A 25,965-nucleotide genomic window follows, 5' to 3' on the forward strand; every position below is an offset into this window, starting at 1 on the left:
TTTATATATTTGTTCGTTATCACGAGAATAAATGATTTGCAAAGCTAATTCTCCAAAACATTTGGCACAGAACGCGGATGGAGAAGCATAATGCCATGAATACAATTGAAATCTCGGACCCTGATATAGATATGCTGATGTGAAATTACAGGAGGACCGGAGTGAATGGTTTCAAGTTATTACATCGTTTGATTATAAACAGCCGAATTACATGCCGTGGGCCAGCCGGCCTCTCGACATCGTTCCGAATTTCACTAACGCCATGGCTGATATGATTGTAAGTTCAACCCCACAATTCAGGCTATCCTTGATAGCATTTCACTCCGACCTTTATCAAGAATTTTGCTCGCTCCACCTTTGACTTATTCAAAGGCTCCTTCCACTGTTTCTTGAGAAATTGATTTCCAAAGACTAAAGATCCTCTGAGGCACAGAAATTCTCCTCGCCGCCTTATTGAACGATCGACCCCAGAGTTTCAAAAGGCGAAATCTCGTTCTGGACTGGCCAACAAAATGAGTGACCCTCTCCACATCCAGCCTGTGATTAGGCCACAAGATCGAAACCGTTTCGATCAAGTTCACTCTTACCCTTGGAAACACGACTGGATTTAACTCGAAACTCTCCACATTTCCTTTAGAAAAGACAAGTCCTTCCCTGGAAATAGTCTGGAAAACCTTCACTGAATTACCTCTAACGAATGTGCGTGTTTCCTTAAATTAAGAGACCAATGCTGTACACAGTAATCTACACGTGGGCCCTTTGAAACTGAGGCATTCTATTCCTATATTTGTAACAATATTCGCTTGGAACGACCGACAACACTTCACTCGCTTCACAATTATTTGTTGTATCTGGACACAAGCGTTTTGTGATGCATGCACTCGGACCCTCAGATCAGTCTACAACTCGCAATTCTGCATGTTGTTGTCATTTTGATTGTAATCGCCTTTCATTTTCTCCCTGCCATAATGGACGATTGCACGTTTACGCACATTACAATCCATTTGCCAGATACTTGCATGTTCACTTCATCTGTTGCAACCTTACATTCTTTTCACGCCTCACTTTCCCACATATCGTTGGTTTGTGAGCAAATTTAGCAAGGACAGCGTCAGTCGATTCATCCAAGTCACGTATGTGAATTTCAAAACTTTGAGACCTCAATTGTTGACTCCTGTGCCATACCACCGGTCACATACTGTCAACCATATATAACGCTGCCTTTTGTTAGCTTGCTAAGCTTCAATACAAGCCAATGCGTACCCGCTACCTGCTACGCCAGGAGTTTGTATTCAGCAAATTCAACCATCAAATGATTTCTGGAAATCAAAGGAGCATGCATCCAGCAGCTTCCCTTAATTCAATGTCAGTGTGACTCCGACATATTGGGCAACCAAGTTTTCCCTATCATGTAAGATCTGACAGACTTGAAATGTTCCACGTGCCCCGCTATAATATATCTCAATAATGATTGCAAATAAATTCCCTTGGCAGACCTTAGGCTAAGTAACCAGTTGGTTCCTGATTTCTGCTTCCCTTTTTTTAATAAAATTTAAGACAAAACGTGAGAGAAAGAAAAAGAAAATTGGATGTTATGGATCACATGATAATTGGTGATAAACTTAATTTCTGTTCACGTCAAAGACAAGTCCGAACCTGATTCCTTCGTGAAAAGGAAGTCTTAATGTTAGTACCGGCAGCAAAATTCGCTGACTGAGAATTCACGAAATCTATTCAACTTTCCAAAATTCGGTGTCCCTCACCAGTTTCTGGATATTGTTCAGGTCTCCAACGCCCGCGGTTTTTGGGCAGTTTGTGCAAATGCAGTTTCAGGGTATCTGACGATGTATTTCCAGGCGGAAGGGCGTAGGGTTGGAGGGTGGGATTGGGATGGTGTTTGTGGGAGAGGCTGTATTCTTTGGGGGGTGGGGGGTGGGTAGTTGCAAATCTGAGTCGTTCCCACCAGTTTTGAACACTCGCATTAAAAACCTTCGCATCTGTCGAATACGGACTATTTGCAGAAATACTACATGAATGATTTTGTAACGCATTTATGTTTCCACTCAATTCTACGCTTTGAGGACAGCAGGCGGTGAAGCGGAAAACTCTGCAATGTCCAATACGCTGCAACAGCATAACATGCCAGAAGTACTGATCAATTTTGGAAGGAAATGTGGAGAGAAAACAAATGAATTTCCATCTGAACTGGTTATTGTAGAGGCGGATTTTCTCTCAGCAGCGAACGGATTTAAATTGAAGCGATTCCACTGTGACAAACTGCCCAGGTGGAGAGTGGTTGTCCGCCACTGCAGGGCTGATTGGACATATGGGTTTCTTGGGCAGCAATCAGCGCGTCAAGCTTTGTGTGTTGCCGTGATCGTATAGTGGTTTAGTACTCTGCGTTGTGGCCGCAGCAACCTCGGTTCGAATCCGAGTCACGGCAGTGTTTGTTTTAAAAATATTCACTCTTGGCGGCTCATGCTGAGACGCCGCAGGGAACAATGAGTTCACAGAACAGAATTGTGTTTTGATGGCAAGACACTCAATCAGTCACACAAAATTTAAGATCTTGCGTCACAAATAGGCTTTCAGTCTGATCGCTTCACTAACAGAAGGAGATGGAGGATTTGGAGAGGGTACAAAAAAATGAATGACCAGGATATTACCTGCTATGGGGGGCATTAGCTCTGACGAGCGCTCGCAGAAATTTGGTTTGTTCTCATTGGAACGACGCAGATTGAAGGGCGAGCTGATATAAATCAATAATTTTATGAGAGGCAAAAGCAGAGTAGTTAGTCGGAATTTTTTTCCCATAATGGAAGAATTAATTACGAGGGGCTTTTGTTTAAACTTCGAGGGGCAAGGTTTTAAGGAGATCTACGATACAAGTGTTTTACACAGATAGTGGTGCGTGCATGGAACTCGCTGCCTCGGCAGGTAGTGGAAGTTGATACGATAGTGACTTGTAAATGCGTCTGGAAAAACACATGAATAGGATGGGAATAGATCGGTATGGTCCCGGAGGGGTAATTGATTTTAGTTCAGACGTGCAGGATCATCGGCGCGAGCTTGGAGGGCCGAAGGGCTTGGTGCTGTGCTGTGTTTTATTTCCTCTTTATTCTTATTCTTAACACTGCGATTAAAAATCCCCTCCTCGCCACACTCTTACGCCTGTTAAGGTGCAGTGTGGGTGGATTTAGCAGAGCCAATTCATCTAAACAGCACCCCGACCTGACGGGTTAGTGGAAAACGTGGAAAACGTGCAGCGGCCACAACACAAAGTACTAAACACTTTAGCAAATGTCTCTTTTTGTGTCTCTCCCCATTGCCATCATTGATGCTTCTTTGTAAACTCGTATAATGGAGACAAAGTTGTGTGCATGTTTCGCACAACGTTCCCACAGTAATTTACCATCTCCCTGAATAATTTTAACTCCGTAATTTTATTTTGCTGCCGAACATTTTCATGACTAACTTCTGCTCCTCAAAAGGATTGTCGGCCCTTGATACGTACCTGCAAACCCAAGTACATAGAGACGTTCATATATAAAGTGCATTTGTTTTTATTTTGAGCAGATGATTTTTCTTTGAATATTGTCGAACTTCTGCAGGTGTGTCCTGTGCTCCTCGGGGAACGCTTCTGCAGATAGGACATTGTCCAGTAAACCACTATTTAGGATTTTTCCTGCAACAAACCTTTCATCATAACGACAGGACGATGAGATTCCAACTGGAAGGCATTTTTACGAATGAAAATGGTGACAACTTTTGTGAATCTTAGTCCAGATCTCGCTGCTGGTATGTATGCCTCGGCTCTAAGTTGGTGTACTTAAAGCCTCTGCTATTTTTTGTAAATATGTGTCCTCTATCGTTGGAATCGCACGCGATCTATGTGGGCTGTTTGATTTGCAGTGAACATTTCGTCGCCGCAGTTGCTCAAAATACGAACTCGCTCCAAATTAGCGTCTATGGGCACACGTCATTCAGAGAAATGTACTGGTTTTATGACACCCACGTTTTCCAATCGTCCTTCCTCCACTTCTAATTTATGATGGAGCGCATAAGGCACTTGGCAGGCTCAAACGAATGTAGGCGTGGCCTCTAGATTCAATTAATTTTCAGCTTTAGCCCCTTTTATTTCTTCCAGTGCCTCAGGGAAACATCTGAGTATCCGTACAGGCGCTCTTGAAAATCTCCATCCAGAGCATTTATATCTACAGCCTCTCTAGTTTTGTTTTGCAGCTTCAACTAGTCGGAGTCATGAGCAAAAGGTTCGTCACTCTCGACCCCTACAAATAATAACTGTACTGTTTGATTCGTGGAGGGTGCAATTCCTACAACTGACCTGACTATCTTCAGCATCCTCCCGTATAATTAGATAAAATGGCTTCTGAACCACTCAACCTCAAGGATTGCAGGCAGACCTTTCAGTCGGTGTCTGAATGTTTGCCCAACTATGACTATGGCCATGGCTCCAATGACGACCACCATTTTTTAGGGATCTGCCATGATTATCACGACTGACTCTATAAATTGCAGTTTGATTCGTTAGGCGAGATTTAATGCTCGTTAGACGAGCATTAATGTCGATCCCTTCTTCGGGTCCGTAGCTACTTATTTTAACGGCGTTAATATCTAAACAATACACTGCCTGTAATTCGTTTCGCTGTTGAAAGAAAGCATTTTCATTTCATCTCTCTGACACGGAAGAGCTTGAGCTGTGAAATCCGTCCAGACCTTTCGGCTCTGCGTGTTTCCGATCAGGGCAGTTCTTCGATGTCTCCCTGCATTTCTTGCTGTCCACCGCCATGTTTTCCTCAGATGAATCGCTCTCTGTAATAGATCTACTCCGCCTGCGGTTGGAATATGTAAGCGTATTTGTTGACTGTGCGATTGCTCATCCGGCGCTTCTGACGGAAATGCACATCAGCGAGAAGCACGGCCTCTTCACTGTTTATCGCAGCAGTGACTATTTCCGCCTGTCAATCGAGTGATGCGACTGAAACTACATTTCCGGTGCAGCTTTATTTTGGATAATCTTTTGAGAACTAAAACTCAAAATAAAGCGCCAAAAATGAAATGTTTCTTTCACTTCTATTAGTGCACCTTTTCACGGTCGGCTTCTCCGTAGTCGTGGCCGAGTGGTTAAGGTGATGGACTAGAAATCTATTGGGGTTTTACCGCGCCAGTTCGAATCCTGCCGCCTACGGCTCCGATTTTGCATTCGTTCTTCCTATATTATTACCAGGTTCACCAGAAACTCTTAAAAGTTGCACAGTGTGGGACTCCACAGCTCTTTCTGATTCTCAGTTACTCTTGTTTTCAATCTATTTCTCCCCAGTAACTGGTTCTCACGAAAAGAAAATAAGACTGTTTCCTGGCCATTCCGCCCTGGCTGCATGTCGTCCCTGGTGCTCTCGTATCTAGAATTCCGCGCTTTCTCCACCGCACCACGGGTTCTGGAGGTTTCATAATCTCCGTCAGTCTGTTGTACAATAATCCACATGTTTGTTAAACCACCAACTGTATTTGGGATGTCAAGCCAAGCTGATAAGTGGCCCACATGTCAGCGCCTCCATTATTTCCTTGAGTTCACGGTTGGGATAGAACAAGATGGCGAAATGGTGAATAGTCTGCCCTTACTCGATTGGATAAATTGGCTGTCTTTTCCACAGCACGCATGATGTGTTTCGATCATTCAGTTACTGCTTGGAAACATGTGTTCTTTTCCGGACCTATGGAGTTTTAACTGAGGTCCTGAAAATTATCATCGGAGACACAGAATATTAAAACAACGGCTTCAAGTTTTCAGAAACCTTTTGGAATCTGGCTTCATTTTCCAGTGGCTGGCCGAGACATGCAAGAATACGATGGGAACTGAGGCAGCATTCATCGAAAGAATCTACATCAAACAATTAATGAGATGATCATTGCTGCAGCAAAAGTATCTTTCCATAATTATGTGTAATTGGCGGTGGTAGTTTTAATGAATGTGACTATACCACTGTGAATACAAAAGGAAATGGTTTCAAAAATCTCAACTGTTAGCACTTTGGGAATTCTACCGGTTTGGATGGGGTGGGGTTGCGGGGGTGGTTGGGAGTGGTGGTGGGTCGGGGGTTTGGACATAAACGAATTTCTATCCAGTAGATAAAAGCAAAATAATGCAGATGCTCGAATCAGAATGAACAGACAGAAATACTGGAACATTTCACCAGTTGTGATGTGATCTGTTTAGAAAGAGAGCACGTGAAATTGTCGAGTAAGTTCAGATTTGTCAACGTGCCATCTTTGATCCAAACTGAAAAAATGATGCAAGCGGACCTTTCGATCTCCACCTTCTTGATGTTTACGCGCGTACCTCTCAATCTCTTTACTGCTAATCTACTCGACTATGTCAGTTGGGTAAATCTGCCCGTTTCACGACTAAATGATACTCCGTAATCGATTCAAACAAGAGACCGAGGCATATTTTCTTAGTTCCAAGGAAACGAATGTACAATGCGTACCTCAGCTGCATTCGCCTGCTCTCCAATGGCGTAACTGTCTCGTTAGTATAGTGGCTTGAATCCCTGCCTCTCACGCGAGAGAGCGGGGTTTAAGTCCCAGACCGCGTGAGTGTTGCAGTTTTGATTGTGCATTTACTGTCGCCAGCATTTTGAAGTGAAAATAATGACTCTCAATCAAAACGCTTTCCAAAATGTGATTCCTTACGTGCCTTAGGCATTTTTCGACCGTGTAAAGCAAACTCCTTTCAATTCATCAACATTTTACTCACCTCTGACGTGCGCATGCCGGCGTTGGATTGGCGGGGATACCGTCAGAATTCTCAGAGAGAAAATAAACTGCTTAAAGTCCAACATGTTTTTTGCCATTGCGAGCTGTGGGATTTCTGTCCGTCCAGCAGGTGAACGGAGTTATGTTCACATCACGGCATCTTCAGGCCTAAGACACAATGGGAAATCAATTGCCAGCGGATTGTCGACGATGGTTAGAATGTGAGTTTTTACAGTTTATCCAGTGTTGAAAAGTGCAGACAATGCAATTGAGGAGAGGGATGATCACAGAGTAATGATATGTGAATTGTCCAAAGCGAGTGCAGTTAGTAAGATATTGTAATTCCGGACAACATGGCGAGGAGTTCGAGTCGTATGACCTGAAGTCAAGCCCCCAGTTGAGGCCTTCGTGGTCTATGAACCTTCCTGCCAATTTCTGCTCGGACATTCCGCGTTGCCGTGTGCCATGAAGATCGCGTTAGAGAACGCTGACCTGAAGATGGGAGACTGAGTCAACGAGACTGCTGAAGTGTTCCCCGAACAGACAGTAAGGCTACCGTGGTGGTTCTGTGTCGCCCCTAGTGCTCTAGTGGCTAGGATTTGGAGATGCCCCCGCCGCGGCCCGGGTTCGATTTCCGGTCAGGAAATTTTGCTTTCATTCGCAAAACAACTGATCAAATCACAATGGTTCTAGAGGAAAACATGTTTCGTCACTCATTTTTAGAAGCTCCAACAGTATGTTGTGCAACAATTCACATGTTTGTTAAGCCACCAACTTTATTAGGGATGTCAAGCCAAGCTGATAAGTGGCCCACATGCCGGCTCCTCCATTATTTCTCTGAGCTCAGTGTTGGCACAGAACAAGATGGTGAAATGGTGTCTAGTCTGCCCCTACTCGATAGGATAAATTGGCTGCCTTTTCCACAGCAGGCATGATGTGATTCGATCTTTCAGAAACTGCTTAGAAACGTGTGTTCTTTCCCGAATCCGTCGCAACACTATGGAGTTTTAACTGAGCTCCGTAAAATTATCATCGGAGACACAGAATATTTAAACAGTGGTTTCAAGTTTTGAGAAACGTTGCTTGGAATCAGCCTTCATTTTCCAGTGGCTGGTCGACATATACAAGAATGCGAAGTGAACTGAGGCAGCATTCGTCGAAATAATCTGCATCAAACAAGTGATGAAATGGTCATTGCTGCAGCAAAAATTATCTTTCGTAATCATGTGTAATTGGCAATGGTCATTTTAATGAATCTGCAACTATACCACTGTGAATGCAAAAGGAAATCATTTCAAAAATCTCTGCTATTAGCAGATTTGGACTTACAGCGGTTTGGAGGGAGTGGGGGCTGGGGTGGGGGTGGCGTTGGAGGTAGTGGTGGGTGTGGGTGGGGTGGGGTGGGGGCGAGGTTGGACAAAAACGAATTTCTCCCCATTATGTACAAGCAAAATAAAACAGATGCTCGAATCAGAATGAACAAACAAAAATACTGGAACATTTCAGCACCTGGAATGTGATCTGTTGATAGAGAGAGCACCTAATTTTTTCCAGCAAGTTCAGATTTGGAGGCATGCAATGTTTGTTCCAACGTGTAAAAAAATGCAAGCGGACATTTCGATCTCCACTTGGTGTTTTCATGCGTGCCTCTCAATCTCTTTACTGTTAATCTGCAAGACTGTGTCAGTTGGGTAAATCTGCTCTTGCGCGATTAAATGATACTCCGTAATAGGCTAAAACAACAAATCTCGGCGTATTTTTGTCGATCCAAGGAAACGAGTGTACAATGCTTCCTGAGCTGAATGAGCCTCCTATAGCACAGCGTAATTCCTCGTTAGTATAGTGGTTTGTATCCTTGCCTATCACGCGGGAGAGCGGGTTTTAATTCCCCGACGGGGTGAGTTGCGCAATTTTGATATGTCAGATTTCACATTTGCTGTCGCCAGCATTTTGAAGTGAAAATAATGACTCTCAAGTCAAAACGCTTTCCAACATGTGATTCGTTGCATTCTTTCGACATTTTCCTTCCGTGCAGCTCAACCTTCTTTCAATTCATCAACATTTTACCCATCTCTGACATGGGCATGTCAGCGTTGGATTGGCGGATGTACACTCAGAAGAAGAAACAGCTTCAGTCCAACAGGGTTTATCTGGAATCACCAGCTGTCGGATTTCTGCCCCTCCACCAGGTGAGCGAAGGTATGTTCACATAACGGCATCATCAGGCCTCAGACATAAGGAGACATACAGAGATATGAGTATATTCGTAACGTGCAACACTAATTCATGTGTGGGGGTGGTGGGGGAGGGGAAGGACATCCTAAACACGGCCAGTTGCTGATGTTTTGTCCCATTTCCAATAGCTTGTTTCAGATTTACAGTTTACTTGTATTTTCTGGTGCTTTGTCATCTTACCTGATCCATTGTACCATGCTGCAAAATGTTTAAATTCCTAGCGCAGTGGGGGCTTCACTAGGAATCTAAATGTGAGGTCAAGCGATACCATGAGCTAAGGAACGATCGGCTAAGCACTCCCCAAAGCGGCCTTCACGGTGGACTACAACGCAGAATCCGCGTGCTGAAGCTGATAGCCAAGACGCACGCCCATGAAGACGGCCTTACGCGGGATCTTGGGTTCTTTTCACACTACAATTAACCCCACCAAGCAGTTCTCTGGGGAACAAATCTTCCTAAATGTTTTGTTTTGATATCATGCACAATTTGATGACACCCAAGTTATCCAATCGTTCTACCTCCACTTCTAATTTATGGTGGAGCTCATAAGGCACTTCACAGGCTCATAAGAATATAGGTGTTGCCTTTTAGTTAAATAAGTTTGAGTTGAAACCCTGTTATTTCTTACAGTGCCTTCAGGGAAACCTCTGAGTACCACTACAGGAGCTCTTGAAAATCTCCATCCAGAGCATTTACATCTCCAGCATCTCTAATTTTTTCAGCTTCAACCAGTCTGAGCTATGAGAAAAAGGTCCGTGACCCTCGGATCCCTAGAACTGTTTACTGTTCTGTTTGGTTTCTGTCGGATACAATTCCTAGAACAGATCCAACTCGCTTCAGCATCCTCCGGTATAATTAGATAAAGTAGCTTCTGGACCACTCAACCTCAAGGATTGCAGGCTGACCTTTCAGGAGGTGTCTGAATGCTTGCACAGTTATGACTGTGGCCGTGGCTCCAAGGACGAAGTCCATCTTTTGGGATCTGCCATGATTATCAGAATTGTCTCTATAAATGGCAGCTTGATTAGTTAGACGAGCTTCAACATATCAATTTCGATCCTTTCATCGCTCCTTGGCTAATTAATCATCATGTTTTTTATACGTTCTGTCTTCCCTTCTTTGCCCTGCACGGTGCCTGCAAATGGCCCTCCTTCTTACGGCAAAAAAAACAACATATAAACAAAACACTGTCTGTAATTCTTTTCGCTTTTGAAAGAAAACATTTTCATTCGATCTCTCTGAAACGGAAGAGCTTGAGCTGTGAAATTCATCCAGACATTTCGGCTCTGCCTGTTTCCGACCAGAACATTTCTTCTATTTCTCCCAGATTTCTTGTTATCCACCCCTCTGTTTTCCTCAGATGAATCGCTCTCTGTAATTAATCTACTCCGCCTGTTGTTGGGAAACGTGCGCGAATTTGTTGACTGTGCGATTGTTCATCCGGCGCTTCTGATGGAAATGCACAGCAGCGAGAAGGACGGCCTCTTCACTGTTTATCGCAACAGTGACTATCTCCGCCTGTCAATCAGTGATGTGGATGAATCAACATTTCCTGTGCAGTTTTATGTTGGGTAATCTTTCGAAAATTACAGCACAAAATAAAGCATGAAAAAACAAATGTTTCTTCCAGCTTTTTTAGAACAACATTTCCATATTTCATTGTCAGTAGTCGTGGCCGAGTGGTTAAGGCGATGGACTAGAAATCCATTGGGGTTTCTCCACGCAGGTTCGATTCCTGCTGATTATGGCTGCATTTCTGCCTTAGTATTTCATACCTTTAAGCAAGTTTATCGGGTCATCTTTATACCTTGCAGAAAATGGTTCTCCACCACTCACAAAATACTCCGATTCTCATTCACAGTTATTTCTTCTTCTCAATCTATTTCTCCGCAGTCCATGATTCTCCCAGTGTTCCACAACAAACGTTCGACGGGTCGATTTTTAAATTTCCTGGTCTATAGATTCAGGAAGTGGTCCCGGTGCTGTGAATTTCATTATTTGCAGGCAGTTGCCGTTCACTGGAGTGTGCAAACAGGCGCCCAGAACGGCGTCAATGTTAGAAATTTCACCAAGTGTCAGCAATTAGTTATTTTCAGAGGCCAACTTTTCATCTGATAGTCCGTTACAGTCGAGGACGAATTGCTTCACTCCAGGGTAGAATTTGTAAGAGATGCATTATCGAATCTTGGAAATGCAGACACTGTTCCAATTTTGGTAGGTAGTGGCTGATAAGCTCGGTCGGACACGCCAGTTTCTGCACTTGCTTGCTGCTGAATATGCTTGCCCTTCATGTGCACCACATGATTACTCTCTTCGTTGATTGACCCAGTGTTTGGCAGCTTTCCAGATTCTTCTTCAGCAGTTTATGCACTCTAAGGCAAGCGCAATCCTCGAGTTGGTGCGGTTGTTGATTTTTTGTTGTACTTGTTTAGGAAGTCTTGTGCCGGCGTGTGCATTTCACCCGCCACCTGTTGTGGTGGGTGAAATTGGAAGGAAAATGTAAAGTAGGCCTTTATTCCAAGTTGGATGTAATACAAAAGTACTCAATTCATGCTGTAATTGCACACGGAATTGATGAGACCATACATAACGCTGTACATTGACGTTCAGTCTAGTTGCTAAAAGAGGGATTATGGCCGTGAAGTCAGTTCTGAGAATTTCGACGAAGGAACAATGTTTTGGGTAGATTGGAGTGCTGAAGAATGAGGGTTGATTCAGCTTCGCTACGCATCAGTGACTATATGTGACGCCATGACCGTATAGTGGTGAGTCCTCTGCGTTGTGGCCGCAGGAGCCTTTCTTTCGATTCGGAGTCACAACAAAAGTTACGTTTAATATTTCCCTGAACCATCAGTGAGATAAACGCATTGAAAAATCTTATTTTTGTTCTTGGCGAAATTGTTGATTTTTTTCCCCCAAACTGAGCACATGCCCATGTCCCTTGTTGATGCTGCAGAAATCAAACGGTCAGCATGAAAATCATCATCTATTGGATATAATCTATTGGAAATAGTGCGTGATTTCAGTACTTATGCGATTTGATCTGAAACGGTTAAATTACACTTTTCAATCTGGTGTAAAACTGTGGAATACATTGACACTGGACGGAGGCTATGGCTGATTGAGGACAGAGATAATTCTAACCCTTTCCAACGTTGGCTTACAAATATTAGGGCTGGGCTTTGGTCAACAATAAACGGTTGAAAGGCACATCCTACAATGGTCAAGTTGAACTGTCAGCCGGAAGCAGTCGATCCACAGCGCGATTAGGTTAAGCAGGGAATTTAATTCATATTCAGAACAACTTGTCGTGCAAACACGGAAATTCATGACTCTCCTGACTATTTCTTAATCGATTTTCCAGACAACCTGCATAGTTGGGAATTGAAAATCCAGTGCAAGTCTCGACAGGCAAAACGCTGTTTCCTTCGGCTGCAACGGAATTATCTGCTAAACAATGCTAGCTCTGATGTTAACGAATGAATTTTCACGTTACTTTGGAAACATTTCTTTCAAATATAAACAGAACACGATGTCCCTGGTACCGGTTTCTACCGCATCTGAAAATGCTAAGGTATGAGACTAGAATAAACGAACCATTACTATTTCTACGGACGTACTGCAAATGCATTACCACGAGGCATAATCCACAATACAGATCAAAGCTTGGCAATCTTGTGACATTTCAAACACGTTCAAATCTGGTTCCGAGCTACATTCCCATTGCAGCTGTAGTACTGACACTTGTGACACTATTAATTCTGAAACCATTCAGGAGCAATTAGGATGGACAATAATGCTGGCATCCGATGAATGATTTTTTAAAATCTATTTTCTAAGACCTTTCTATTTTTCTCTAAACAGTTCATCCCCGAGATGGGGGGCACGCGCTTGCACATGGTCGAATATCCAGCATGGCGCCAGCATCCAACACCTGGCCACTGGGAAATTAAGGGCTGATGCCGTTCTCCCAACATCCCTGGAGAGAGAATCAACGTCAAATGATATGGTGGCAGTCCACAGGGAATCAAACAAATACTTGAAATGGAGAGTTTTTACAGGACTGTAGGTTTAGGGTTGGCGAAATGATTGAGAATTGTTCCTCCTCTTAATACTGCATATATGTGAAATGGTTCCATTAATGTAGCTTGCAGCTCTGTTAACGCAGCTCTTACGGATCCTATAGTTATTTTATCATTGTTGAGGACATATCGCCAGATTGCAGAACATTTTTGATCTATGACTGAGATGCCTTGTTCGCAGGTGACATTCTTCATGAAACCACAAATGTCAGGGCTACGCACCGGGCGATAATAGATGAGTGGTGTATCTTTCAGAAGATATCGTATTTGCTTGCTCGGCGAGATAAAACGAAATCGCTCTCATGATTATGAAAGCATGCGGTGTTCATAGCAAAATCTCCTCACCAGGCACTCAACCTGCGGATTTATTTACTCAACAATCGTCAAAACTACCACCATCCGTCTCACTGTCTTTCTTGAGAGAAGACATTCCCTTGTCTTTTGTCTCCCTTAAGAGCGGTGTCTCCTCTCGTTGGAGGTGGGAGCACTGAGCAAGACTTGACAAAACTTTGGAAAAGATTGTGAGTCGGATGGAGAAAATGGGATTTGAGAGACAGAGGGAACCCAGTCAGCAGCTTGTGAAGTTTGAGAAGGAATTAGCGAAATGAGATGAGATAGAATGATGGGTGCACTGTCTCGCTGAGAAGGAATCAAATCACCTGTCCGTCGTTTTACGGCACTTCAAAATTAAAATGGGAATGAATTGTTGAAATGAAGGAGATTTTGGGGCTGAAACGGCAGCTCGAACTGTCCGTGTCAGCTTAACCGTCGTACTGTGGTCAGGGGAATCTGTCTTTTCAGAAGTGCGATAACAATTTCATGAGTGCTTTCCTGAAACTCCAGCAGCTGTGTTCTCTCTGTGGTGCAATCGGTTAGTGGGTTCGGCTGTTAACCGAAAGGATGGTGGCTCGATCCCACCCAGGGACGCCAAACGTTCGCTTATTTTTCCCATTTCATGCTTTCTTTCGCACTGTGTTGTGTTCCGACCTTTCTTACCGACAAAGAAATGGCGGAAAAAAATGCAAGTACGAGTATTGACAATTCAGTTTCCAATTCAACAGTGCATCAATCTCATTTCATGGGAAATGTACTGACATCCACCCTTTAGGAATACTGCATTTGAAAAAGAAACTGCACTCAGTTGTCCGGAGTATGGAAGATGGAATCAATTTTCTGAACAGGTGAACCAATCCATTTTCATACAATCAAAAAGTGTACTCAATATTTAATAATGGCAATGATTCAACCATAGTAAATGCTCCAGGAGATGTACGGAATTCACTAAATGCTCCCATGCAGGTCCAGCAGATTATGAGACAAGTTGATGGAATGTCCGCCTTTCCACAAGGAGGACATCAGTACAGGAATATTGCAGTCATGCATCAATTTGTCGAAACTTGGAAAGATTGCACGTTGCGTACGGCGTGCTCTTTCGATCTCTTGACCACGGAAACACCATAAGTGCCATACATGCAGCAAAATGGAAACTGAAGAGAAGTGCTTGGTATTGCGGCTCACTTGCAATTTTCCCCTACTTATATGAAGAAGAATATTTTAATACTGTACAGAGCAGCCGGACAGTTTAAAGGATAGGTATCCGGAATGTCATTCCGATCTGAGGAAATATGCGGAGGTTCCACTTCTGAAGACAGACAATGAGACAATGTTACAATGTCTAAGTACTGGCACTATCAGTGCTTTGCATGGAAGGCCGTGATGGTATAGTGGTTAGTACACTGCGTTGTGGCCGCAGCAACCTCGGTTCGAATCCGAGTTACGGCAATTTGTGTTTTCATTTGTATTCTCAGAACAACGCGTTATAAAAGTCAATGTTTACGCATGGGCACACACTTTTATTTAAGACATCATCTGTTGATAGTTTCTGTACGGAGCGTATGTTTATCCCCTTCTTTGAGTATCCAGAACTCAAACATTCAACATTAATATAAACCAGCTGGCAACACTCAACCATCTAATTCCATACGCGAACTCACCTGCAGCGAGAAAATGGTATTTCGATGTGGGTTCCGAAATTACGAACATGTTGTCGCGGAGCAGCAGCTGTAGTTGCGCTGGGAACACAACGCTTCATTTTGTTCACAGCAGAGTATGTGCACTAAAGTCACGGCGAGTCAGCGGCCGACCATACTTGTATCAGTCGTGTCGTCTTTCAGAAAACATCTAACTTGCCTGTTCGGCTGCTTCAAATGGAACCCGTTGCACTGCCTTCACTTCACGAAATTCCTGATTATGAGAGCACGCGGTGTGCATCCGAAACCCTTCTCACCTCACACTCTCGCTGCGGGTTTATTTTTTTTCCAGAATTGTCAAACCCGTCATCTTCCGTCACACAGTCTTTCCTGAGAAGACATCCGCTCCATATTTGCTCTATCAGCATCTCCAAGAATTCAGCCGGAATTGTCTGGGAGTCTCCTTCACCCTGAGAATTATCCCCTTGTCTCATGTCTCTCCTGAGAGCGGTGCCTCCTCTCGCCGGAGGTGGGAGCACTGAGCAAGACTTGACAAAACATTGGGAAAGATTGTGAGTCGGGTGGAGAAAGCGGGAACTGAGCGACAGAGGGAACCCAGTCACCAACTATGAACGTTGAGAACGAATTAGCGAAATGAGATGAGAGACGATGATGGGTTCAGTGCCTTGCTGAGAAAGAATAAAATCACCTGTCCTTCGCTTGCGGCTAGAGGGCAGCTCTTACTGCCCATGAGGGTTTAACGGTCGTAATGTGGTCAGGACAATCTATCTTTTCAGAAGTGCGATAATAATTTTGTTTGAGTGTTTTCCTGAAAGCTTTGCTGGTGTGTTGTTTCTGTGGCGCAATTGGTTTGCGCGTTCGGCTGTTAACTGAAATAATGGTGGTTCGTTCCTACGCTAGGACGCCAAATGATCTCATATTTTTCCTCTTTCATGCTTTCTTTCGCCCTCTGTTGTGTTCTGTCGTTTGTTATCGTAAACGAAAAAGCGCAAAGGGATGCAAGGACCCGTGTTGACAATTCAGTTTCCAATTCAACAGTGCATCAATCTCATTTCATGGAAAATATACTGGCATCCACCCGTGTGGAATACTGCATTTGAAAAGAAAAAACTGCGCTCAGTGGCTAGGAGTATGGAAGATGGAATCAATTGTCTAAACAGGTGAAACCTCCATTTCATACAATCAAAAAATGTACTCAATATTTAATAATGGCAATGGTTTACCACAGTAGATGCTGCAGTAGATATACGTAATTCACTAAATGCTGCCATACTGGTACAGCAAATTAGTAGACAAGTTGATGGAATGTCCGCCTTTCCACAAGGAGGACGTCACTACAGGACTATTGCTGTCATGCATCAATTTGTCGAAACTTGGAAAGACTGCACGTCGCGTACAGTGTGCTGCTTTGTTCTCTTGACCACAGAAACATCATAAGTGCCATACGTGGAGCAAAACTGAAGGTGAGCAGAAGTGTTTAATATTGTGGCACAATTGAAATTTTCCTCCACTTATGTAAAAAATAATGTTTTAATACTGTACAGAGCAAGGCGACAGTTTAAAGGGTAGGTATCCAGAGTGTCATTCCGATCTGAGGAAATATGTGTAGATTCCACTTCTGAAACCAGACAATGTCTCACTACTAACATTATCAATTCTTTGTGTGGGATGCCGTGATCGTATAGTGGTTAGTACTCTGCGTTGTGGCCGCAGCAACCTCGGTTCGAATCCGAGTCACGGCAAGTTGCGTTTTCATTTGCATTCTCAGAACAACGCGCTGTAAAAATCAATTTTTACGCGTGGACGTACACTGTTATTTAAGACATCATCTACTGATAGTTTCTTTACAGAGCTTATGTTTATCCCCTTCTTTGAGTATTCAGAACTCAAACAATCAACATTAATATGAACCAGCTGCCAACACTCAACCATCTAATTCCATAGGCAATTTCACCTGCAGCTAGAAAATGGCATTTCGATGTGGATTCCGAAATTACGAACATGTTATCGCGGAGCAGCAGCTGTACTTGCACTGGGAATGCTTCATTTTGTTCACAGTAGAGTATGTGCACTAAAGTCACGGCGAGTCACCGTCCGACGATCGAGAGACGATTGGTGTCATCTTTCAGAAGACACCTGACTTGTTTGCTCGACTGGATAAAATGAAACCCCGTACACTGTCTTCATCTCACGAAATAGATAATTTGTGATTATGAGAGCACGCGATGTGCATACGAACATCTTCCCACCTCACACTCCACCTGCGGATTTATTTATTCAACAATTGTCAAACCCGTCATCTTCCGTCTCACAGTCTTTTCTGAGAAAAGACTTCTGGTCCATGTTTGCTCTGTCAGCATCTCCAAGAATTCATCCGGAATTGTTGGGAGCCTGCAGCAAAACTCTCTTTCACACTGAGAATTATTCCTTTATCTCTGGGTCTTTCCTGAGAGCAGTGTTGCCTCACGCTGGACGAGGGTGCACTGATCAAGTTTCGACAGAAGTTTGGAAATGATCATGAGTTCAATTCATCCGGAATTGCTTGGTAACCTGCAACAATACCCTCGTTCACATTGAGAATTATTCTCCTGAGAGCCGTGTTTTCTCTCGCGGGACGTGGGAGCAGTGAGCAAGATTCGATAAAACATTGGAAAAGATTGTGAGTCGGGTGGAGAAACTAGGGACGGAGCAGCACAGGGAACCCAATCAGCAGCTTGTGAGTGCTGAGAAGGAATTTCCGGAATGAGATCAGAGAGGATGAAGAGCACAATGCCTCGGTGAGAAAGAATCAAATCATTTGTCCGTCTTTTGCTATACTTCAAGATTAAAATCGGAAGGAATTGTTGAAATGAAATGGCATTTTGGGGCTGAAAGGGCAGCTCCTGCTGTTCATGAGGATTTAAAGTTCACAATGTGTTCAGGGTAATTCCATTGGTTACCGCGTTCTGGTGCTCACCGCATAAATACTGGTGCGATCCCACCAAAGGACGACGAAGAAACACATTTTGCTCCTTTCATGATTTCTTTCACACTGTATTCTGTCCTTTCATGCCGACAAAATGTGGGGAAAGTATCCAGCACTCATTTTGAAAAGTCAGTTTCCATTTCAGCAGTGCATCAATCTCATTTCACGGAATATATTTTCAAATCTACCCGTTATGTAAACTGCACTTCAAAAAAGAGACATTCGTTCAGTGGCCAGGGTTATAGAATAAATGTTCTAAAGAGGTGAACTAATAAGGTTTCATAGAATCAACAAATGTACGCGATATTGTATAAACGTAATAAATCAGCCAGTGTAGATGGTCCATGTATTTAATTCACTAAATGCTCTCTTGCAGGTACAGCAAATTATTTGAGAATTTGATGGAATGTCCGCCTTTCTAGAAGGAGGACATTAGTACAGGCTTATTGTAGTCGTGCATCAATCTGTCGAAATTTAGGAAGATTGCATACTGTGCATGGTGTGCTGCTTTGTTCCCTTGACCACAAAAATGTCATAAGTGCCATCCGCGGAGTAGAATTGAAGGTGAGCAGACGTGGTTGGGACTGCGAGTCGCAAGCAAGTTTCCTCTACTTATATAAAGAGGAAAATTCTAACACTGCCCAGAGCAATAGGAGAGTTGACATGGTTGGCATTCGGAATAACATTCTTGTCTGAGGTGAAACGCGCAGATTCCAGTCCAGGCAATATTGCAAACCTGATAAGTTGCATCATCGAAATTTGCCATGGGGGGCTGTGACCGTGTCGTGGTTAGTATTATGCGCTGCCTTTGCAGCAACCTCGGATAGAATCCAATTTAAGGCCACCTGCGTTTTAAAGTGCCATCCTCAAAACGACCCAATGTGAAAATGAATATTCACGCGTGGAAATACAGTCTGGTCAATTAAATCTTCTCTCTAACACTGGGATGTGCTTTCTAAGCAATGCAGTCATCCGTCCTGCTTTCGTCTTTCCCAAGCGTCCCAGGACATCTTTGTTCCAGTAAAGGACAGTATCTGATGATGCATTTCATTGAGACAGATGTCTGGTAGTATCAACAGTACATATTTGCAATGTTTTCCGCGTTCTTCATATGTGCATTTGAGAGCTGTTCGGGAGTTTAAAAAGCAGCAGATGTTTTCTAAATATTGTAGCCTGGAAGTAAGTAAACCGGGAACGAAAAATATATATTCAAAGGTTGGCGGGAACAACACCGACGCCCACAACGACCAAAATGAAAGGTAAACATTGTGAGTAAGAAAGGGCAGCTGCAGCCATAATGACAGCCAAATTAATGGAACATCAGTTAATGTTTGAGCCGGAGAGGTTACTCATTTCATTGATGTTTATTCTAATCCTTCATTGTCATTAGCGTATCGCATCCGGTAGAGAGAAATAAACATAACGTCGAGTGTAGTATATTTGTCCTCAGCCTGGAATGGTTGGTACAGGAGGAAAAACGTAAATGAAGCAACGCTGCAAATACATCCGGAAGTTGAACCCGTGATTTTGGGTTTATGAAACCAACGCCTTGCCACTTGGTCACCGCGACTACATTACACAGTGTATTGAAATCCTTAAAACTGTGTATTCCAAGAAGGTTACGATAACTCGACAATCGCTCTTGCTTCAATTATCCCAGGCTTTAATGAGAACATTACAAAGAAAATTGCAATTATTAATCTTGTACCTGTAGAACAAAATATCTGCATCTGTGCTGCGGATTGCTCATATGACATGACTTGAACGATAAAAAACAGGCGATTCAACAAGAAGAGAGTGAATAAAACGGGCTTTTTTACTGGAGGTTAGAACGAAAGGATATGCGGAGAAATGTTTATTCAGCAGTCTGTATGTTTCAAAAACAGACACATATATGTGTTGTATTTCCATTTACATATATTCATACATATCAGCAGGAAGGATTTCAGCGGTGAAAGAGAGAGTACATTTAAATCTGAGAGCGACAGACTCGATTTGACCAAGGGTGAGACGCAGTGCAGAAAAGAGTTAGAGAATCTGGTGAAAAGGTGCGGTGACAGTAATCTCTTCCTTCATGTCAGTGAAACGAAGGAGGTGGTCATTGATTTCAGGAGGACATGCCGTTTTCCACATTAACGGCGATGAAGTGGGCATTATCCAGAGCTTCAAGTTTCTCGGGTGTCCTGATCAACAACAACATGTCCTGGCCGCGTCAAGCGGACCATAGGTAAGAAAGCCCACCAACGCCTGTACTTTACCAAGAGGCAAAAGAACTAAGGCAGGTCGGCTTCGACTCTCGCCAGTTTTTACAGTTGCATAATACAAAACACCCTTTCCAGAAGTACCACAGCTTGAAATAGCTCCTGCTGTAACCAAGACGCAAAAAAACGAAAAGGATAGCGAATGGAGCCCAGTTCATCACGCAAAAAAACTGCCTATCTAATGACTCCGTCTATACTTCCCTTGGCTTGGAAAAAGTGATCATCACAATCAAGAATTCCACGCACCCGAACATACATTCTTCCACTTTCTTCAGACGGGAAAATATGCAAAATTCTGAGCTCATGTGCCAACAGGCTCAGGAACAGTTCATTCCCTGCTGCCGTTGAATGGACGTATCTTATTTTAAGTTGATCTTTCGTTACCCCTCGCTCTATGTGACACCACATTCTGCATACTCTCCTTCTCCCCTACTCACGCAATAAACAGGGTGATTGGTCTGAAACAGTGAGGAGTCCAAGATAAATGCAATATTTCCGGAAGCAAATTGCTCAAGCAGTCAAAAAAGAGAGAAAGGTTGCCAGATGAAGAGGCAGACAAAGCGAGTAAGTGAGTGTGTCTGTCAAAGAAGGACAAACAGACATATATAGCTCGACAGATAGATAGAAACATTCAGATATGACAAAAATAAATAGATGCGTGTTCACAATGTCAACTGTTCCGCTGCTGCATCGGGCAGGAAGTGATAATTCCGAGAAACAACGTTCGGCTCAGAGTCGAGTTCAGAAAATGAGATTACAATCAAAGCAATTTGCTTGGAATGCAATAGAATTCAGTATAGAGAAGTCCGTAAGTAAACACTTAAGGATGACTGACATGGAGACCCAAAACTTCTAATGGAAATATTTCAAAGGCATAGATGGGATGAAAGGTTTTCCACTCCATATGCTGAATATTCAGAGAGAAGTCAAAAATGAGTTTAATTAAATAATTTAAAAATCAAGAATCATTTTTCCAAACACAGCTTCCAAGAGAAATAGCGATTTATTTGTTGTTCTTTTAATTTGCTATACTGTTCTCACATGTCAGCTGCTATCTCGAAGAGATCAAATGTTTTTCCGATTGCAAACATCACCCCAAATTTGGTAACGCCCTTACCTTAATTCCACAGGAAACTCCCATGCAGACCTTTCTAACCGTGGCATGCTGATCTAGTAAAACTTAATGCATGTAGAGGAAATGTAATCATCTTTCCATTTGGCACTCTACGCCCTTCTGTATCAACACTGAGTTCAGCGCCCTTTGATTACAGCATTTCTTCCACAGTCTTGTCAATGTCTTCTAATTTATTGTCTCAAATTTCGGTAAATAATCCCAAGATAGGCAGAAGGTTAAACTGTCGGGAGGCACGGAGTGACAGTAAATCAATAATGAATGTTGCAGGGAGTCGTTAAAAAAAATGACGGATGGAACGCAATGTAGAGGAATGCGATCTCATTCACTTTGGCCGTAAGCATACAAAATCAAAACCTTTTTATTCAGTAGAGGTAAACTTTTAAGTTCGATGGTCAAAGAGATGTAGATGCATTGGTACAAGGAAGGCAGGAAGTTAGCAAGCGGGTGCGAGGTGCAATTAAGAAAGCAAATATTATAAGAGTACTAAAATAAATCGGATTTATGCACTTGTATTGGATTTTAGAGGTGCAAATTTTGGAATAACACGAGAAGTTTTCATCAGCACATGCAATAGGATATATATTAGCACTGGAGGTGGTATATCGGAGATTCACTAAATTCGTCCCTCGAATGGGGAATTTGTTTCAAGGAGTCGTTAAAAAAATGACCGACGGAGCACAATGTAGAGAAATGTGAACTTATTCACTTTGATCGTAACATTACAAAAACAAAACCTTTTTTATTCAGTAGAGGTAAACTTTAAAGTGACGATGTTCAAAGAGACGTAGATGCACTGGTACAAGGAAGGCAGGAAGTCAGCAAGCAGGCGCAAGATGCAACTAGGAAGGCAAATATTATAAGAACACTAAAACAGATTGGATTTATGCACTCGTATTGGATTTTAGTGGTGCAAATTTCGGAATAGCGGGAAGTTTTCGTCAGCACATGCAAGACAATATATATTAACATTGGAAGTGGAACATGGAAAACTCAGTAAATTCGTCCCTCGAATGGGGAATTTGTCGTCTGAAGAATGATAAATTAAATCTGGAAAATATTCGCTGAAGTTTGGAAGAATGAGAGTCGATCTCATTGACAACAGTTCTGAAGGAAAGATTGATGCGCTGTTTTCAAAATCTATAACACTGGGACCCAATATCACTATGATGGCCTATCCTTTAGGACTGAGATGCAGAGTTTTTTTTTTAAACTTTATTCCAATCCAATCAAGTCAAATTAAACCCAATTCAGAGTCCCAACAAGTTAGGACATTCCCGATCCAAGCTGACAAGACAGGGCTCTCACCTCCTGTCTTGGGTTTGATCTACATGATCCAAGCTGACTGGAGTAGGTGTAGCTCCTCCTCCAGGGCTTGATCTTATTTGCATCTTAGCCAAATGGCCGAGATGCCGCTTTAAAAAATTGCTTCAAATGAAGCTGAAATGTAACCTAATGACTTCAACCAAGTGCAGCATGTCGATACTACACTTGACTGAGATGCAGAGTAGTTATTTTAACCTCATTCTTTCGTGGACTCGGGTGTTGCGAGCAAGGGCAACATCGGTTGCCCATCTCTGATTACTTTCACATCACTGTGAATGTAGACCAGACCAGGTCGGGATGGCGGATCTCCCTCTCTGAAGGACATTAGCGCACCAGATAGATTTTGCATAAATGAAAGCAAAATACTGCAGCCCTCCTATTACGTCACCTTTCCCTCTGAAAGGGGCTGGGATAGGGATGGAAAGCTTTGCAACCTGCGGTCGCAGATGGCGTGTGGCGCCGTAATCGGATCGCGCTTCGTTCTCAGCATTGTGACCGCAGCAACGTCGTTTTGAATTCGAGTCACAGACGTTTCATTTTCATTTCTGTGCCCAGTGAATCCTGTGAAAATAAAATCAGGAGTAAATACTGCATGACTCAGTTTTGCGTGTTGATCCAACGCTATTGGTTACATCAAAACACAACATTTCTAATTGACTCTGCTTTCTGATCCAGTTTTCAAGCTCATCTTTATTCGGAGGGGTTTTTTTTTCTCCTTCTCAGAAGTACTAAACTGTATTGAATTTAATCCTCCATTGATTTCATTATCACTTTGCTGCGGAATCTGTTGAACTGTGTAAAAAAAAACAATATTTGCGACGTATGGTTTGTTCTGCTGGTGTAGGTATTGCAGGGAGTACATGTTGCAAACGTGCCTAGAAACCAGTAGGTATATTTAGATCGCGGGTGTATATTTCACGCTCGAGTAATTTCAGAGCCCGGAAGTTTACCGCGCTGCATTTGTTGTGACCAACACACGTCTCCAACCCACAGTTTGCACGGTGGTTAGCACTGCTTCCTCTCATGTTTAAGAACCTGGGTTCAATTTCCAACTCGGGTCACTGTTTCAGAAGTATTTCCTATAATTACACCGTTCAGGAAATAAGTTTTAGTTTAGGAAATGCTGCAGCTAATTGATAGTGAAATTAGAGGAGGATAAAAGAAGTATTATTAATTGTGGAAAAGAGAAGAATCTCCGTGAAGAGCTGGCTTTGAAGGCTGCGAATGCTGTGTGTCGAAGCAATCACTATGTTTTAATCAACAACAAAAATATTCTTCATACAATCATTCCTCTAAACTATTTTTTTTTACCTAGCTTCCCTGAGATCAAACCCCCGCGAGTAATGCTGCCGTGACTGGGATTCGGGCAGCTGTTCCCGCAGCGAAAAGTACAAACGACTGTGTGATCACGGCGCCACACGCCAACTGCTGTTTCTCCTGACTCATGTCGCTGCCTTCGAAACTGTACTGTAGCGAAGTAGTGGCCCATCGTTCCACAAGGGGGCTTTCAAACAGCAGGTTAGGTGTAAGGATTCGCATTCTAATCAGTAATCTCTAAATTGTCTGTGCTTTATATGCTCTGTCTGAGGCCAGAACTCTCCATTCACCTGACGAAGGGGCTAACCCCGAAAGCTTGTGAGTCTATTATCAAATAAATAGGTTGGACTAAAACCTGGTGTTGTCAGACTTTTTACTATGTTTCCTTCGGTCAGAGAAGCACAGTGAAACACGAGTTCAACCGGACGGATCTGGAGCCTGGATTATTAACCAGAGTCAATTGAGAGGGCTGTGTCTTGACGCAATTAAAGTTTTGATCGGGATAAATGAGGTGTTATGCCATATTTGCTCCTGGTTAGTGTTTTAGCCGTTTCACTGGTAGCAAAATCCTCCGAATAGCGCTGCTGTGATTCTTATTCGAAATGATGTTGTTGCGGCAACAACGCAGGGCACGAACTACTTTGCGATCACTGTGCTAAATTCCAACTGCTGTTTTTACTCCTTCGTGTAGCTAGCTTCAACATCTCACTGTACCTAAACAGTGGCCAATCAATCTATATCTGCGTTTCCAAACCAAATGGTATTTCCATCAATGAAACAGGCACTTTAAAACAAGGCTACTATCTGAAAGTAGCTTGTTCGGGGCATTTTCGTGGAATTCATTGAACTCTGCGTTTTTTTCATTCTATGGCTTAGTTAGAAATAAATATTTTCTGAGAAGTTGCAGCTCTGTTACGTTCCATTCAGTTCACGCGCAGATATTTTATAAATGTTCATTCGAAATACGCAAGTGGTGTGTCGTGCACCTCCGTCCAGTTCGTCTGAAAGTTATGTGTACAAGCGTAAAATACTGCAGATGCTGGAGATCTGACAGAGTAAAACAAACAAGGAGAAAATCAGCGTGTGCGGACACCAAACGATGGACAGACACAGAATCTACGTTTGAGCTCGGTGTCTTTTCACGCCTCAATGATGCAATGTCCAAAAACAATCGGTTTGGAAAGAAACAAACGTTTCTTTGTGTTCAAATTAAGCGTAAATTGTTACGTTAAAAAATGCCTGGAAACACATGAAGAGATAAATCTAGAATCCAGATGAAGATAAATCCAACAAAACAAAACAAAATGAGAACTAAAATAGAATACAATGGAGACAGAAGTCAATCTAAATTAGTAGAATTCAGTGTTGAGTCCAGAACTCTCCAACGTGTGGGATCGAAACATAAAATCTCATTTCTTCGGAGTTACGTTGAACTTAGCTCGGTAGAATGCATTCGGAAATATGTCATGGGCCTAGGCATTGAGTACAGAGTTGGAAAATCATGTTGCAGCTATACTAAAACATTATTTAGGCCGTATTTGGAGAATTGCGTGCAGTTCTGGTGGCCGCACTACTAGAAGGACGTGCAAGTTTTGGAGAGATTGCAAAGGAGTTCCGCCAAGATGTTGCCTGGTGTCGAGGATGTTGACTATGAGGAGAGATAAAATAACCTCAGATGGCGTAAACTGCTAAGGCAAATGCTGACGGAAGACTTGATAGATGTTGATATAATTAAGAGAGGCATAGACAGGCCGGATAATCATAGCCTTTTTTCTCGTCTGGAAGTGTCAATTACAAGGGGGCACAGATTCAGATTGAGAGGGAGAAAGTTTAAGTGGGACATGCGCGGAGAGGTTTTTTTTCGCACAGAGTGTGTTGG

The 25,965-nt window shown here is 42.9% G+C and overlaps 4 non-coding genes across 4 annotated transcripts; all 4 read left to right on the top strand.

Annotated features, from left to right (window-relative positions):
• Window positions 1-2,370: 2,370 nt before the first annotated feature.
• trnah-gug (transfer RNA histidin (anticodon GUG)) lies at window positions 2,371-2,443 on the top strand. The gene has a single exon. It is a non-coding gene; the product is annotated as a tRNA-His (tRNA).
• Window positions 2,444-10,677: 8,234 nt separating this feature from the next.
• trnas-aga (transfer RNA serine (anticodon AGA)) lies at window positions 10,678-10,759 on the top strand. The gene has a single exon. It is a non-coding gene; the product is annotated as a tRNA-Ser (tRNA).
• Window positions 10,760-14,804: 4,045 nt separating this feature from the next.
• On the top strand, window positions 14,805-14,876 carry trnah-gug (transfer RNA histidin (anticodon GUG)). The gene has a single exon. It is a non-coding gene; the product is annotated as a tRNA-His (tRNA).
• Window positions 14,877-16,755: 1,879 nt separating this feature from the next.
• On the top strand, window positions 16,756-16,827 carry trnah-gug (transfer RNA histidin (anticodon GUG)). Its single transcript has one exon. It is a non-coding gene; the product is annotated as a tRNA-His (tRNA).
• Window positions 16,828-25,965: the final 9,138 nt, after the last annotated feature.

This window comes from Carcharhinus amblyrhynchos, chromosome 9, assembly GCF_965287045.1.
Source record: "Carcharhinus amblyrhynchos chromosome 9, sCarAmb.v2.hapA, whole genome shotgun sequence".
Lineage (NCBI taxonomy): Eukaryota > Metazoa > Chordata > Chondrichthyes > Carcharhiniformes > Carcharhinidae > Carcharhinus > Carcharhinus amblyrhynchos.